The sequence below is a fragment of the Gossypium hirsutum genome, chromosome A03, assembly GCF_007990345.1.
Source record: "Gossypium hirsutum isolate 1008001.06 chromosome A03, Gossypium_hirsutum_v2.1, whole genome shotgun sequence".
Taxonomy (NCBI): Eukaryota; Viridiplantae; Streptophyta; class Magnoliopsida; order Malvales; family Malvaceae; genus Gossypium; species Gossypium hirsutum.
The window spans coordinates 19,734,831-19,750,236 of NC_053426.1; the positions used below are offsets into that span (position 1 = coordinate 19,734,831).

At 31.7% G+C, this 15,406-nt stretch overlaps 1 long non-coding RNA gene across 2 annotated transcripts; it reads right to left on the reverse strand.

Moving 5' to 3' along the window:
- Positions 1–10,745: 10,745 nt before the first annotated feature.
- LOC107887096 (uncharacterized) lies at positions 10,746–15,005 on the reverse strand. Of its 2 annotated transcripts, none has more exons than XR_001681000.2 (6): positions 14,700–15,005; positions 14,457–14,586; positions 13,718–14,337; positions 13,445–13,556; positions 11,759–11,851; positions 10,746–11,076 (listed from the first exon to the last, which is right to left on the reverse strand). It is a non-coding gene; the product is annotated as an uncharacterized lncRNA (long non-coding RNA). The 2 variants fall into 2 exon arrangements; XR_001680999.2 differs by having other exon boundaries at positions 10,746–10,954; positions 14,700–14,990.
- Positions 15,006–15,406: the final 401 nt, after the last annotated feature.

Genomic DNA, 15,406 nt, shown 5'->3' on the forward strand with positions numbered 1-15,406 from the left:
TTAAAAAATTTCCAAAACAAGATCTTAGTTATGATATCTAAAGTAATAAACATTTAATCAAAATTGTACCTTTTCTATTCATCTAAGATGAACGCTTTAACCTAGTAATCTTCTCCACTACCCTTAAGCTCACGTCTACCAAGTATGGACTCGCTTCGAATAAAAAAACTTTTCACAAAAATTACCAATGGGGTAATTTTGAAATTTCTCTAAACTTTCAGGTCAAGTTGTAAATTAGAAAAATGTCTCCAGAAATTTTCTGAAATAATCTCTTCAAAGAATTTTCTCTCTACGACTTTCTCTTGAATTCAAGTGTGTAAATAATGACCCAAGACTCTCTTTATATAGGAAGAATTTAGAGAGTTCAACTATGACTAGACTTAATCACTTTAATATTAAATTAATATAATATTTATTAAGATAAATATTAGATTAAATTTAATATTAAATCTTATTAAAATAATAGAGTGTTTATCTACAAGATAAATATTAAATTTAATTTAATATTAAAATAATCACTTTAATATTAAATTAATAAAATACTATTCAGGTAAGTATTAAATTCAATTTAATATTAAACTATTAAAATAATATTATTTTTGGATTAATTAATCTGAGATTAAATTCTCTAGTAGAGTCTTAGTAGGAGTATAACTCTTCAACTACTCAACCACCGACAAACAACCATCTCTAGCCACCGGGACGCCTCGTTGCCACCGACATCGTCGTGTCTGGTGATGTAGGTGCGGCACCCTTACGGCACCTCGAACCAGTTCGATTTAGGTCAATGACAACCCGACCGGTTTGGTCTAGCCACCGACTTGACCGCCAGCCCGATTTCACATATCGGGCCTGATTCAACCAGTTTTTGGGTCTTGGTCTCGATTTTGAGCTCCCGAGCCCAATTAACGATCACAAGTCCAATTTTCAAGTTTAATTACCCACTAGGCCAATTGTCTGACTTGAAAATTAACTTTCAAAGATATCATATTAATTTTAATTGATTTGATTAATTTAATTTTACTTGATCAAAATTAATATTTCCAAAAATCACTTAGATTTTCCAAATTAAAATTTCAAGAAAATTCTTTAATCAAATTCTCTAGTTGAACAATTCCCACGACCACCTAATTTAATCCCACATCGAATAAATCAACTCAATTAAATTATTTCCAAAGTCGTAGAATTTTCTTCTGATTCAAATGTAGTTCGATCGAACTTTTGTTAGGCTAGCGAAGGGACCAATTTGACATATACAATTAGGTTCTAGTGATTGCAATTACATCTAGAAACATCATTCCGATAATTCATAATTACTTAATCATGGAGTCAGTCCACAAGAAGTACCTTGATTGAAAACTCCTTATTATATACTCTTTACGAAAGCAATTCATCCAACTACTTTATCCTATGACCTCGTTATATGTGTGTTACCTTCATATGATATCCTTAATTCCTTTTAGTTAAATCCGTTCACTCAATACAATCTTATTTTATCTCATTATCACCACTATGTCTTCTTAATGATTAATATGATCACTATCAACAAACGACTGTGATAAATTACTCGTTTGAGAACAAGCAACCCGTGGTCATGTTCCATATTTATCAATCCACACAATGCCTATGAAAGGATATCATTAACTCTTTAATTGAGCTATGAATTCCAATGTTGCTAGTAAAATCATGCCATACACAAGTCATGTACCTAACATACGGGCTATGGGTTCGATCATCTTTAGAGCATAAGCATCCACTTATATAAAAGCACACGAGTTGCATACGCATGGTTAGTGACTAACTCAAGATTTAGGTAAATCACACAATGAACGTCACAAGTGAATTAATTTACAAAAAAATTCATAATTAATTAATCTTAGATCCAATCTAATGTATCATTCTACCAATGAGTACATCTATGTCTCTACTCGTGGAGTCAACTACTCTGATAGCCTAGACTAGCCATCTCCCCAATTGGAATTGTAGGCGACATAATAATCCTTCTCAGTATTTGAATCAAATGCTCGCCTTGATTCTTTTATGGGATTACAGACTCATTTAGATCATTTACTGAAGTAAGTTGTCTTTCTCGCAATATAAATGTTTTTTACAATGTCACTTATCTTCAGTTTGAACTTTAAACAATCAATGAGCTAATATCTGCTTGTCACAATTTCACTATTCATCCAAAATGTAAAAGACATAAATACAAAATACATAGTGAAATATGAAATTAACTTTATTTATTTATTCATCATTCAAATAAATAGAAAACAGTTACATGTTTACTACAATATGGGTACATTTCCTAACAACCTATCAATTAATAGTATAACTATGATGAGCACAGATATCGTTCCCATAAATACTAAAAGTATTAGTAATTACCGTATTTGTATTATTTAACTGAATAATTGGAGTGATTGATTGATAACTAAAATTAACTAAATTAATTAACTGCGAGTGCGACAAAGAACAAATCAGGAAAAAAATCAAATAAACAACCAAGAAGTGAAACAATACCTAGAAGGAATTAACCTAAATTTCATCTAACGTTATTAATCTAAATTACTCAATTCTTCACTTAGTATCTTGATCCGTAGAAATAACTAAATTATACTAATATCTCTCTTCAAGAATAAGAGCAACTGACTCTAGGTTGATTAATTAAAATTTCTTTCTAACTAAAACCCCTGTTATTGTATTAACTCAATCTATGGATTCCCTATTAGATTTGATTCTAATCCGATAGATTTATGTTCTCATATTTCTAGGATTGCATGCAACTCCACTCAATTACGCTAGATCTACTCTTAAACAGGTTCTATTCCTCTTCTAATTTAAGCAAATCAAATATGGATCAATAGTCTAGAAATATTAAACCAAGAATTAAGCACACATATTTGAGAATAAGATCTAAGTATTTATTGCATAAAATAAAAATCAAATGACAGAATTCATCATAGGTTCATCCTCCCTTGGTATTTAGAAAATTAGTTCATGCTAGCAATTAAAAACATCCAAAATATAGTATAACCACAAGAAACAAAGAAACTCATACTAATATCCAAAGAAATAAAAAAGAAATCTTTAATCTTGATGGAAATCTGCTTCAGAATCCGCTTTAATTATGTTTTTCGAGTTGTTTTCTTGGGTATTTTATGACGGCTTACTTCTATCTTCTTATTTTTGTCATATATAAGTCTCAGAATGCCCGAAAACCCTAAAAATCGTGTTTTCTTGGTGTTTAGAATGCAATTCACAAAATTAACATGACCTGCCACATGGCCATATGGTAGCTCGTGTGGCTCACATGGTAGTGTGGAATGGTCCAGCCCGTGTGGATATTGTAACTTGCTCTGATTTTCTAATCTTTGCTCTTTTTTTGCTTCTTTTGCTTCTAAATGCTCTCTTACGTATAAAAATATGAATTTAAAGGATTAGGAGCATAAAATTCACCATTAACATCAATAATTACCCAAAATGCACTAAATATGATATTAAAACATGTTACTTTTAACACCTATCATTTGGGCAAAGATTTCGACTCTTTATCTCCTTTTAGTATATCATAGATTTCACTGGAGATGTTGTTGTCTCTCTATTTCACTTACAGCTTCTTGCTACCCTGGCTCAAACTCATTGTGAGACACAGGCATTTTCTTTCATGATATTGGTCACTTGATAGGGTAGATCTAGCTCTACCTTACCCCGACCCTACCTTTTACTTGTTCTCCACTATTCTTGGCAAACTGTTCTCTATGATATTGTCAGCGGGCTTATTCCTTCCTTGGCGAACCTTCACTTACGAATCCCTACTATTTTGTTCCGCTTAATCACCTGTTCCTACCTTGATTTCCCATAGTTTTTTAACGAACTATTTTGAACAACCAGCCTTTTTTTCGCCTCTTCTCCCTACGGATTTCCAATGGACCTTTCATTAGCCTAAGACTCATGATGTTAGACTAATAGAGTTTGACTCGTGTCTGCTTAACCTCATAAGGTACCTCGCCTCTCTAGTAGACTCAATTGACGTGTTGTTTTCCCATTTTGTATCATTCTTAGCGGACCTTCAGTGTTTACCATCCCAATGGAATTTTCTTAATATCAAAATGTCATGCCACCATGGTCTAACTCAGCATAATCCCCATGTTTAACATCTCGACGGACTATTTGCGCCTACTTACCGTCGGGCTCTATTAGTTGCCTTAGTCGAGATAAGGTCTTACACCCTTCTCACCACATATTCCCTTTTGTCCTAACTAACCACCCTGTGTTTACTGTCTCGGTGGACTAGTTGTTCTGTGTTTACTATCTTAACGAACTATCTATTTTATGGATATCCTGGAGTCTTTTATCCATGGTCTTATGCTGATCCTCCATCCTGGCATGCTATCATATGATGCCATAGAGTCTTTCATACATGGTCTTACACATCTGGTTGTCATAGCATCTTTCATCTATGGTTTACATTGTATACCTTATATCTTGTACCATGCTATCATGGCGCCTTTCATCCATGATCTTACGCTACGTACCTCATACTAGACTATCATAAAATCTTTCATCTATGGTCTTACGCCATATATTGTCATCATGGTGTCGCCGTAAAGGACCAGTCAATACCGCCATCACAGTAAATACCTGTAACAGCCCATTTTCAGTGATATCAAAAACTTTGGTTTTGGGACCACAATTTCAACAAGTAAATTATTATTTTAATGTATATGTGATTAAATTAAGGTCATATTAAAATTTCGTTAAGAAATTTTAAAGTTTACTTAGTTAATTAAATAAAAAGGATTAGATCGTAAAACATGAAAAAGTTGAGCTCTATTAGTTAAAAGGGTTAAATGACTATAGAAAGGAATGTTAATGGACTTGGATGGCAATTATACCATTTAATGAGATAGTGGGTGTGCATGGCAAGGTTTTAATGAAATTTTAATGATTTTAAGAAAATTAAATAAGAAAAGATTAACTAAACTGATCATCTTCATAATTTTTTCATTTTGAAACCTAAAAATACCATTAGAGAAGAGGGAGCATTCGGTCAAGCTTGTGTTGATTGCATTGTGAGTTCTCAAGCCTCGTTTTTAATGATTTTTATGTTTTTGAGTCTATTTTAGCTTAATCTAGTTAGCCCATGGGTTAATTTATAAAATTTTTAAAGGTTAAAGGTTATGCCATGAATGCTTTTGAATGAGTTTTGATGTTAAATGATAAATTATGAATCTTTGTTGAAAAATAAACAAGTGTTGTTAAGTGATTTTTGATGAATTTTGGAAATAAGGATTAATTTGTTAAAGGTATAAATTCTAGGGTTTTATTGTGAAATGATGAAAAATATGGGTTGTTTCAAGGTCCCTTGCATCTTTTATTAACATAGATTTAGGTTAAAATGGTAAGATTTTAAGTTATAAGCTTAAAGACTAATTTGTGAAAAGTTAAAATGTTAGGGGTAAATTGATAATTTTGCATAAATATGAAATGTGGATTAAATCTAATACTAGAAGTATTTAATTGATTGAAATTACCTATTTAAACCAAGATAAACCACATTCAGGCTTAGATCGAGGAAAAGCTAAAGCTTCGGATTAGCTCGATCTTCCTTCTACACCCTAGTTATCGAGGTAAGTTCGTAGGAACTGTAGTTGTTTCAATGTTGTTTAAATTGAATGATCATTATGTGATTTTGATGTAAATGAATCAATATACGAATGCATCAATGTTATGATTAATTGACCAATATCGAGTCCCGGTTGAACTTTAGGAATTCTTAGGATACAAATGACATGTTATTAGGGATTTCATGTTTCGGGTGCTAGTCTTGAAGGTCCTACCGATGGCTGAGTTCCTGTATTTATTGCAAATTTTCCACAGCTAGTGTAAGTAGCATCGTTTAGCTTATATTCTGATCCACAACTCGTGTGAGCAATGATGTAGAGGAATGGTTATGATTATATGTAAAGGCATACTTTGTGTAAGCTTTCCCGTGCATCTAATGTAATTCTAGATGGTTCAACAGGCAAGAAAAGGAAAAGAAAATGATAAGTATGTAAATGAAATGAATCATGACATTGTGGTAACATTGATGATGCAAAATGTTATGTTTATACACGATAAACCACATATCTTATGGTTGATTTCATATATATATATGAACAAATGTACTAACTTGGGAATTTGATGATGTTGTATAGGCTTGTGCCAAGCTTATGGTTTTGGTTGATTTTGTACTTATACTTTATATTATGCAAATGAAATGGTAAGTTATGTTTTGGTTTATACGAGCTTACTAAGCACTCATTGCTTACGTAGTTGTTTTCCTTTGTTTTTTTTAGATTATCAGAAGCTCGATTTGGTTGGAAGTTTGTCGAAGACCTATCACACTATCCAATAGACAACTCGGTAGTTTTTGAGCATTTTGGCCAAGGTTTATAATAGCATGTATAGGATGTTGTGTAATGGTGATTTGATATGTTTAGGTCTTAAAGATTATGTTTGGTTGGTGCACTTTTATGTTTACCAAATGTTGTCATTTTTGGTTACTTGTTAAGGCTTGTAAATAAGGTTTTTATGGTATGTTTTGAATGGTTTGGAAATGGCTAAAAGTGGTATGTTTTAGTACCTTAAATGACTAGGTTTGTATACATCAAATGAGGCATGTGAACATGTTTAGATAAGTGATGTTTGGATGTTAATTATGGTGCCTTTGAATGGCTTATTGGTTAGTTGAATTAGGGTCTTGGAAATGGCAAGTATACGTGTGCTTGGATGATGTTTTGCTCCTTTGAAAGTGTGCATAATTGGATTGAATGTTTATGCATGAAATTATTTTGAAATGGTTTGATTTTAGGTAAATTTTGGGTTCACATCGCTTGGGACACGGACGTGTGACTCAGCCATGTGAGGCACACAGCCTAGCAACACGACCGTGTGTTATCTAAAGATTTCTTAAATTCAAGTTACTGAGTTACAAAGCCTGGCACATAGTAGTATGAGACGGTCGTGTGACTCTATTCAGTGAGTTACACGGGTGAGGACACGGGCTGGGACACGGTTGTGTGTCCTTTTTTCAGAAGTTACATGGCTTGGGGTGATTCCGCACGGCCTGACCACACAGCCGTGTAACCTTTGTTTTCAAATGTTGCAACGTTTTTCCAAATTTTTTGATTTGTTTCAAATTAATCCTGATATGCCTCAAAGTTATTTTTAGGGCCTCGAAGGTTCGATTTAAGGACAAAATCCTTATGTTTGATAAGTTTTGAATTTGATTTATTTAATTAATGATTTATTTATGAATGTTTCCTAATTGTATATTAATGTTCTGTAACTCTAATTCTGTAACAACCCGATTTTAGTGAAATCGGAACAGTGGTTTCAGGATCACAAATCTAACTCAGAAAGAAAGTTATTTTAACCTTATTTCATGGTCTGCATTATGATAGGAATGACGTATGAAAATTTTGTTAAGAAAAATTTTATCGATTTCAGATTTAATTATAGAAAGGACCAAATTGCATAAAATGCAAATGTTGAATTCTAGTAGCTAGAAGGATTAAATAGCTATGGAATTCAAAATTTGAGGTCCTTATAAGGTTATGATTTAGGGACTAAATTGAAAATATGGAAAATTCATGGAAAATTGTTGAATTTTATGAATTTCATGGGCTGTAAATGTTATATTAAAAATTCAGTTAGGCTTGGAATAAGGATTAAATTGCATGAATTTCATTTTCCGAGCCTAGAGACGAAATTGGAATTAATTAAAAGTATATGGGTAAAATGGTATTTTTTCCTAAGAGGTAAGTTGGATTGAACTGAATATGAAATGTGTTAAATTGATATTAAATTCATTCATATAGATCTAGAAAGATCAAATAAAGAGTTAAATCGAGGAAAAGAAAAAGTATCGGATTAGTAGATATTCGTATATGAGCAAGTGACAAGGTAAGTTCGTGTAACTAAATTATGTATATTAATATGTTTGAATTGAATGTTGTATATGTGTGAATTGTATAAATGTCTTATGTATGAAAATAAGTCGCATATCTAATAATACCCAATAAACGTTAAGTCCTATTTGAATAAATGAAATTCGATGGATACAGGATTTCCCGTATTGGTTATGATCCTGCATATGTTGCAGACACACCATAGCTCTTACGAGTATCCTATTTTAAGCTCTCTCAAGCTTCCCATTATATGGTTCCTACGAGCATCCCGATCAGTATTGACCTTGCATATGTTACGGTCATACCGCAGCTCTTTGTGAGCGTCTTATTATATGAACGGTATGGATCCTGTATATAATGCGGACATACCGCAACTCTTTATGAGCATCCTGATATAGGCTCTTTGTGAGCTTCCTGATATGGCTTACTTGAACTTCCTGTTATATGGCTATCCTGAGCTCCCTGATAATAACTCTTCGGAGTTACTTGTTAAGCTCGATAAGCTTCCTGTTTTAAACTCTTACCAGTTTCCTGTTATAGCTCGGATAAACTTCCCGTTACATGGCTCACATGAGCAACTTGTTATATGGCTTAAGAGAGTGCTTCCTAATTATGCACCCTAATGGGTACCCTTGAATATGAGTTGATGGATTACAGTTTTGTACAGTTCGAGTGTACTACATGTGTATCCATCGAAATTTCAAATAAATTCGACGGACAAAGTTCTGACATGGTTAAACTGAGCTTAAGATGATTTGTCATGGAAATGCACATGTTAAATGGAAATATGATATGAACAGCATATGTTTATGAAAGTTATTACATGATGAGCTCATCCTTGATTCTTTATGTTTATATGTAATATCTGACTAACAAATTTCTTCAGATTATATGTGTTTAGGCAAATTGCCAATTTTTTTTGGATAAATTTTGCACGCTTATCTTAAATATAAGTGATTGGTAAGTTGATTTTCTGTTATACGAACTTACTAAGCATAATATGCTTACTCTGTTTTATTTCCTCCGTTTTATAGTACTTAGAAGCACATGAAGGTTGGAACTTGGTAGAATACAAATCACACTATCCCTCGGACATCCTAGTATATAAAGCAAGCTAACTGTTGGTATAATGGCATGTATAAGCTAAGTAGGCATAATGATGAAATGTTTTGGTTGTAACTAGCCATTGGAATGGCTAATGTTAACCATATGTTGATGTACTTATATAAGGCCTTATCATGCTTGATGTGTGTATTGAAATGGTCGAATGATGGAAGTTACATAAATATACTTATATGTTTATTTGGCCCGTTAGGTAAGATTAGATACTTAGATAAATGGGATGTTATGACATGTATTGAACTTGAAATTGGCTTGAATTGAAGGTATTATTGTGACTTATAATGGTACAAAAATTGGTTGGATAGGTTGATGTCAGGTTTGGTGAGAAATAAGGCTTAGAAATGGCCTTATTTTGTCCACACAGGCAGAGACACGGGCGTATGTCTCAGCTGTGTGTGTCACACAGCCCAGCACATGGGCGTGTGACTTGCTTGTTTAACCTCTACACTTAATTTTCGAAAATTAAATTGTCCACACGGCCTAGCACATGAGCGTGTGGCTGGTTATGTGACCCAAGTGTCAGAGAGTTACACAGGTATAGACACGGGTTGGGACACGGCTGTGTGCCTCACATCGAATGCCCACACAGCCTGGGACACGGGTGTGTCACTTAGCCGTGTGAGCCACAAGACCTGACCACACGAGCATGTGTCCCTTGTACCTTGGAAAAATTTTGAAATTTTGCGAAAAATTTCCTGTCCCGACTTGTTTCAAATGCATAAATTGGACCTCGAGGGTTCATTTAAGGGACAGTATGATTGAATATGATTAGTTTCGGATATAAATAGTAAATAACATAAATTAATTGTAATTGTTCTGTAAACTCCGGTAAGGCTCCGTAACCCTAGTTCGACGACGGATATGGGTTAAGAGTGTTACAAATCTAGTGACGGAGACGGGTTAGGGGGTGTTACAATACCTTTCCATAATACAAATTTCACAAATCCTCCTCTCATTTCCTCCTTTACACAACCTAACCATAATGCTCGAACACCGTAATGTTCTCTTCGCAAGGCCTAGGGCTTTACCTGTGGCGGCATCTAATAGGTTCACTCCCATTTCCCATCCTAACTTCATTTATCTCATTGAGGTTTATGCTCAATTATCATGCAATATATGCATCTATTTATCATCTATCTTAAAGTAACAGTAATCAACTTGTCATGATACTATAGCAAAACAGACTTTTAGCGGCATTTTTATAAGCGCCAACGCCGCTAAAATTTGCGGTGTTTATGTTAAAAATGCTGCTATAAAACATGACATTTATCGGCATTTTTCCCACAAACGCCGCTAAAGAACATGACCTTTAGCGGCGTTTTTCCCACAAACGCTGCTAAAATTAAAAAATTATTTTTATTAAATAAATATTTATTTCTATGATAAATATTATATTATGTTTTATTTTTGAAATTTGAACTCCAAACTATATATTTTTAAGGATAAATAAAAAATACTATTTAAATTAAATTTTCTATGAAAATTTTAACTTTAAAACTAAATATAAAAAGTGATGAATTTAAATTTAGAATTTAAAATAATAAATTAATAACACAACTAAAATTCAAAAGTTAGAACTCAAGTTATCTTAAATATTAAAATAAAAATAAAAATATAGAATCAAAAATAAAATAAATAATAAAAATTAGATTAAATATAAAGATATAAATAAAATACAGCAAGTCCTTTACTAACAGCAAGTCCAAATACAGCATCTTGTTTGCGAACCTAAACAACATTGAAAATTGGAAATTTGGTCTTTTATAAAAGACAAATTGCTAAGTTTTGAACTAGGAATTATAATACCTCGGAGGACAATTCAAAGTTTAAAGCTTCATAAACTACACTCTCATCAGGACAAGATGCTAATGAACCTACAAACACGGGGAAAAAAATATTATAGATTTGAATAGTCTGCAAGTGTCTAAAATATTTTTGTACACTACTCCAGTCTATTAATGCAGAAGTCGTTGAAAAGGCTGTGCATAATATGTACCTACAACATACAAAATAATGTAACGTGAAACCCAAATTCGTTAACGACAAAATTGCAGGAAAAGAGAGAACAACTTAATATTTCGGTTAATTTGGTTGGTTTTCGTTAACGAAACAAAATTAACCTTCAACATTTTTTCAATGGATAATTCTACACATCCAACCAAAATATTAGAACAAATCAAAATCTAAAAGCACAATACAATGAAGATATTAATCACCATCAGATGTTAAATTAACACATACTAAAAGTTCAAAACAAATAAAATGAAGGTATAAAAACTTTAACAGGACTAACCCTAACTAATAACCAAAATAACATTCAAATATCAATTTTTCTTAAAATCTCTTCTGTTAACCAAACTGAATTTTTTATAGTTAACCCACAAACTGAATTTGGTCAGTTAATTCAGCTAAAAATAAAAGAATATTAGCAACAAATTATAAATTGAATTTCAGGACCATGTCAAATTTTCCTAGAAAACTTCTAGTCAATAAAAATTTTGAGAAAGCAATCCAAAAGCTCCAACACTCAAATAAACTACATATGAAAACTACATACAAATTGTTTAAGATAAGGATTGATGTATCAGTATCTTAACCTCAGTTTTCTTCAAGTAACCAAGTTACATACACTCAACACCTCAAACAGATTATGAAGGTATAACCTTGTAATGACTTACCTTGATTGCAGCACTAAAACATGACTCAGCAGTTGTACTACTCTGAAACATTGTTGGGATGTTTTCAAGCAATGCTTCTAAATTCTGGCGGCACTGAATTCTCGGAACAAAAAAAACCAAGTCAGTACAAAATACTTGAGAGGCCTTAAATATGACATCATAGTAAATTAATAATTACGAAACTCCAACTGGTATAAGAAAAAAATTCTCATATATTAATTAATATATTTAAAATAATTACAGCAACATAATCAGAGAGCAGAAAGAGAGAAGAAGGATGTAACAGACTGGTATGAATATTTAAAGTTAAAATTTAGGTATAATCCTTTGAGATGGCTAATCCTTTGAGTGTTAATGTTCGCCCCAGATGTAAATTAAGCCTATCACACCAGTCTGTACTGAAATTCTTTACAAATTAATTAATAGTAGCGCATTGGGAGGGAGAATCTCAATCAATCTGTACAAGACATCACTAAAGAGGTTAGAACTAAGAGTCAGACTATATGTTTACTTTGTACATATAGGCCATTTTCCCTAATAAAATTAATTTAGAAAAAAAAGACAGCATTCACAATCATCTTCATTATTGATTGAGACTCTCAACAAATATGTTTATATCAAATTAAATACTTATATTTAAATTAATACTTACATTTAAATTAATATATCTTATATCATACTATTAACCATTTTGAATATCATTTAAATTATCTTACTTTTTAAAAATAAAATTAACTTACTTTTACTTTATACCATCATGTATAAAATAAATATTTTAAATTTTCAGAACATTTTTTAATAACAATACATAAATAACACTTTTTAAAAGCCTTAATCTTCTAACCCCTAAAATCAAAGTCAAAACTTGCCGCTGCTCCCTTATCTGAAGTAAATTAACAAAAATCAGCAAAAAATTATAGAACTCAATAATTTCTCTTAAGTATGAAATTGTTGCACTATTCACAAAGAATTCTTAACGTTATCAATCATTAGTGCCGTTAAACAGCAGCTTCAATTTTTTTTCCTTAATTTTCCTTTTTAAAATATCACTTTCGTCCATACTTGAAAAAGCAAACTAAGTTCTTCCAAGAAAAAAAAAAGAAGCAATTTTAAGATTTGAATAGAAAAAGAAAATTAATATTTTAAAAAAGAACCCCCTTGCTTTTCTATATTTTTCCCCCAAACTTCAACGATACAATTAATACTATAAAAAGGACGGAGAGCTGCTTTCCCTTTTCTATACAAGTGTCTAAGGAAGGAGGCTATAAATTAGGTAGCTGTAATTAATCAGTAATCATCTTTTGCTATTCATGGGATTACTTTCCAATAGATAACTTGTGGATGAGCAGCCTAAGTTTCGTTAAAACAAGCACGTTTCTTAACTAATACTATGGGCCCCTCTGCTGATAATCCAAATAATGTTTCAACTTTTTAGGAAAGAAGATGAACATAGAATTTGACATTTTTAATCCCCTTCTCTACACGATGGTGAAGGAGATGCCCTCTTCTTCTTTTTTTTATCCAAAAAGAAACAAGAAAATTACAATTTCTAGCTATAAAATCTATAATTTAGGTATTACTAATCCTTATATTTGCAACAGACTAGTATGAATATAAGAATAAGTTAAAATACACAAGATACTGCAAAATATATGAGAATAACACCCAAAACTGATTAATACTGACCACATAAATTGCAGATAAACTTCCTTTCCTGATCAATGAACTTCATGAAAGGATTTATGTAACCTTTGCAATGGGAACATCGAACAGGACCACTTTCCCCAAAATCCACAACCTATAGTAAGAAATATTCAAAATATGATAAGCAGATCAAATTACAAAATCCATTTAAGAACCTGACAGATTACTGGTGGTGAAACTGCAGTGCAAACTTAATCAAAGTATATAAAAGAGTACCAAAAAAAGCCACAATTAATTTATATAGCTTGTTATGACCTGATTGGTAGTGCATCTCATATAACGAGGAGTGCAATTCCCAGTGTCTCTGACAATGTAATCGCTAGTAGCAAGCTTCAAAAGATTACAAGTGATCAGGAGAAGAAACAAAATTCAAAATTCAGTTATATGCCAAAATTGTGATTGCATTATGTATACATGCAATGACAACATAGCAAAGAGAGTTTAAATTTTATTATATTTACTATTGATATATAATGAACAGTTTGAATCAACAGTTTGAATCAACAGAAAAGAAAAGCTATGATAATTTTGAAGACTTTCATGCCTAGATAAATTAAGTTGAGAAAATATAATTTCAAGGCAAAGTATTTCAAAAATTACTACAAAGCATATCCTGTAACAACAAATGCTTCATCCCAAAACAGTAAATCAAAAGAATAAAGAACCAAACTTGTATACTGCCCACCATTATAAGTCATTAAAAGCAAGAAAAACAAAATGAATTAATTCATGGAATTCACGAATGTTAAAATCAGAAATAAGTTTAAAACTTTGCCTTCGGAAGGATGTTCAAAACCAGAATCCACAATAGAACGAAGCAGCTCCGGTTTCAGCAGAAAGTCTCTAAATCCCGAACTGTGAATTCCAACATACCCCTTACACCACATAAAAAAGAAATGAAACAAATTAAAATCAAATTGCTTTACACTAAAACTAGTAGATTATATTAGAACATTGTTTTTCTTAAAAATATGTATAAATTAAAATGACTAACTTCTTAGCAGAATCAGCAGCCTTAATGGAGGCAGAGTCAGGGGCTTTTTCATCTTTTTCTTCTTAGTCGAGAAGCTCTTCCTGGTAGGCGTCGTTGTCCTTTATCTCCCCCATTCTAATCAACCAATAAACTGAAACAAAAAAGAATCAAGCTTTATTTCAAAAACTAAAATAATAACGAATTCATAGTTGGGTTTTTGAAATATTGTAGGAGAAAGAAACAGAAATGTAGAAGAATCCATACCTATGAGATTCGAGAAAAGATGAGATTTTATTTTTTTTGCACTTGTGATTTTGATAAGTCGGAAAACACTAAAACAGGACAAAAAAATGAAAATTTTGAGAAGGGAAGGGGAAAATAGAGAGGGATAAGATAAAATAAAACCCCAGATCTAGGGTTTGAAGAGGAAATAATTTGTTGAAGGACGAAATCGGGGGAGAGAAATAGAGGAACAGGCTGAGAATGGCCGAGAAAGAAAAGGAAATCGGGAAAGAAAAGGAAATTGGGGGGAGAGAAATAAAATGGCGTCGTTTCAATCAAAACTAAAAATTAGCGGCATTTATATCAAAACGGCGCCTTTTACTTTAAAATAAATTGATTTTTTGTGGCGTTTTAATGTCACTATTGCTTGCTTTTGCAGTGTTTTAAAAATTTTAAATAAATTTTTATATTGAATTATTATATTTTTCATATCAATTTTAAATAAATATTTTTTAAAAATTTAAGTAATATTTAAAAGAGTCAGATAAAATTTAAAATTTTTATATAATTTTTTATTTTAGAAAACAAAAACAAAATATGAAAAATATGAAAAAAAAAAGATTTTTTTAAAAAAATTCTCTTTTGTAATTATATATTCTTTCAATATTTTAGGAAATTTAAATAACTTTTTCAATTTACTAATTAATTTTGTATCTCTAAAGATGCATGAGTTAGCAATTTTTTTAATT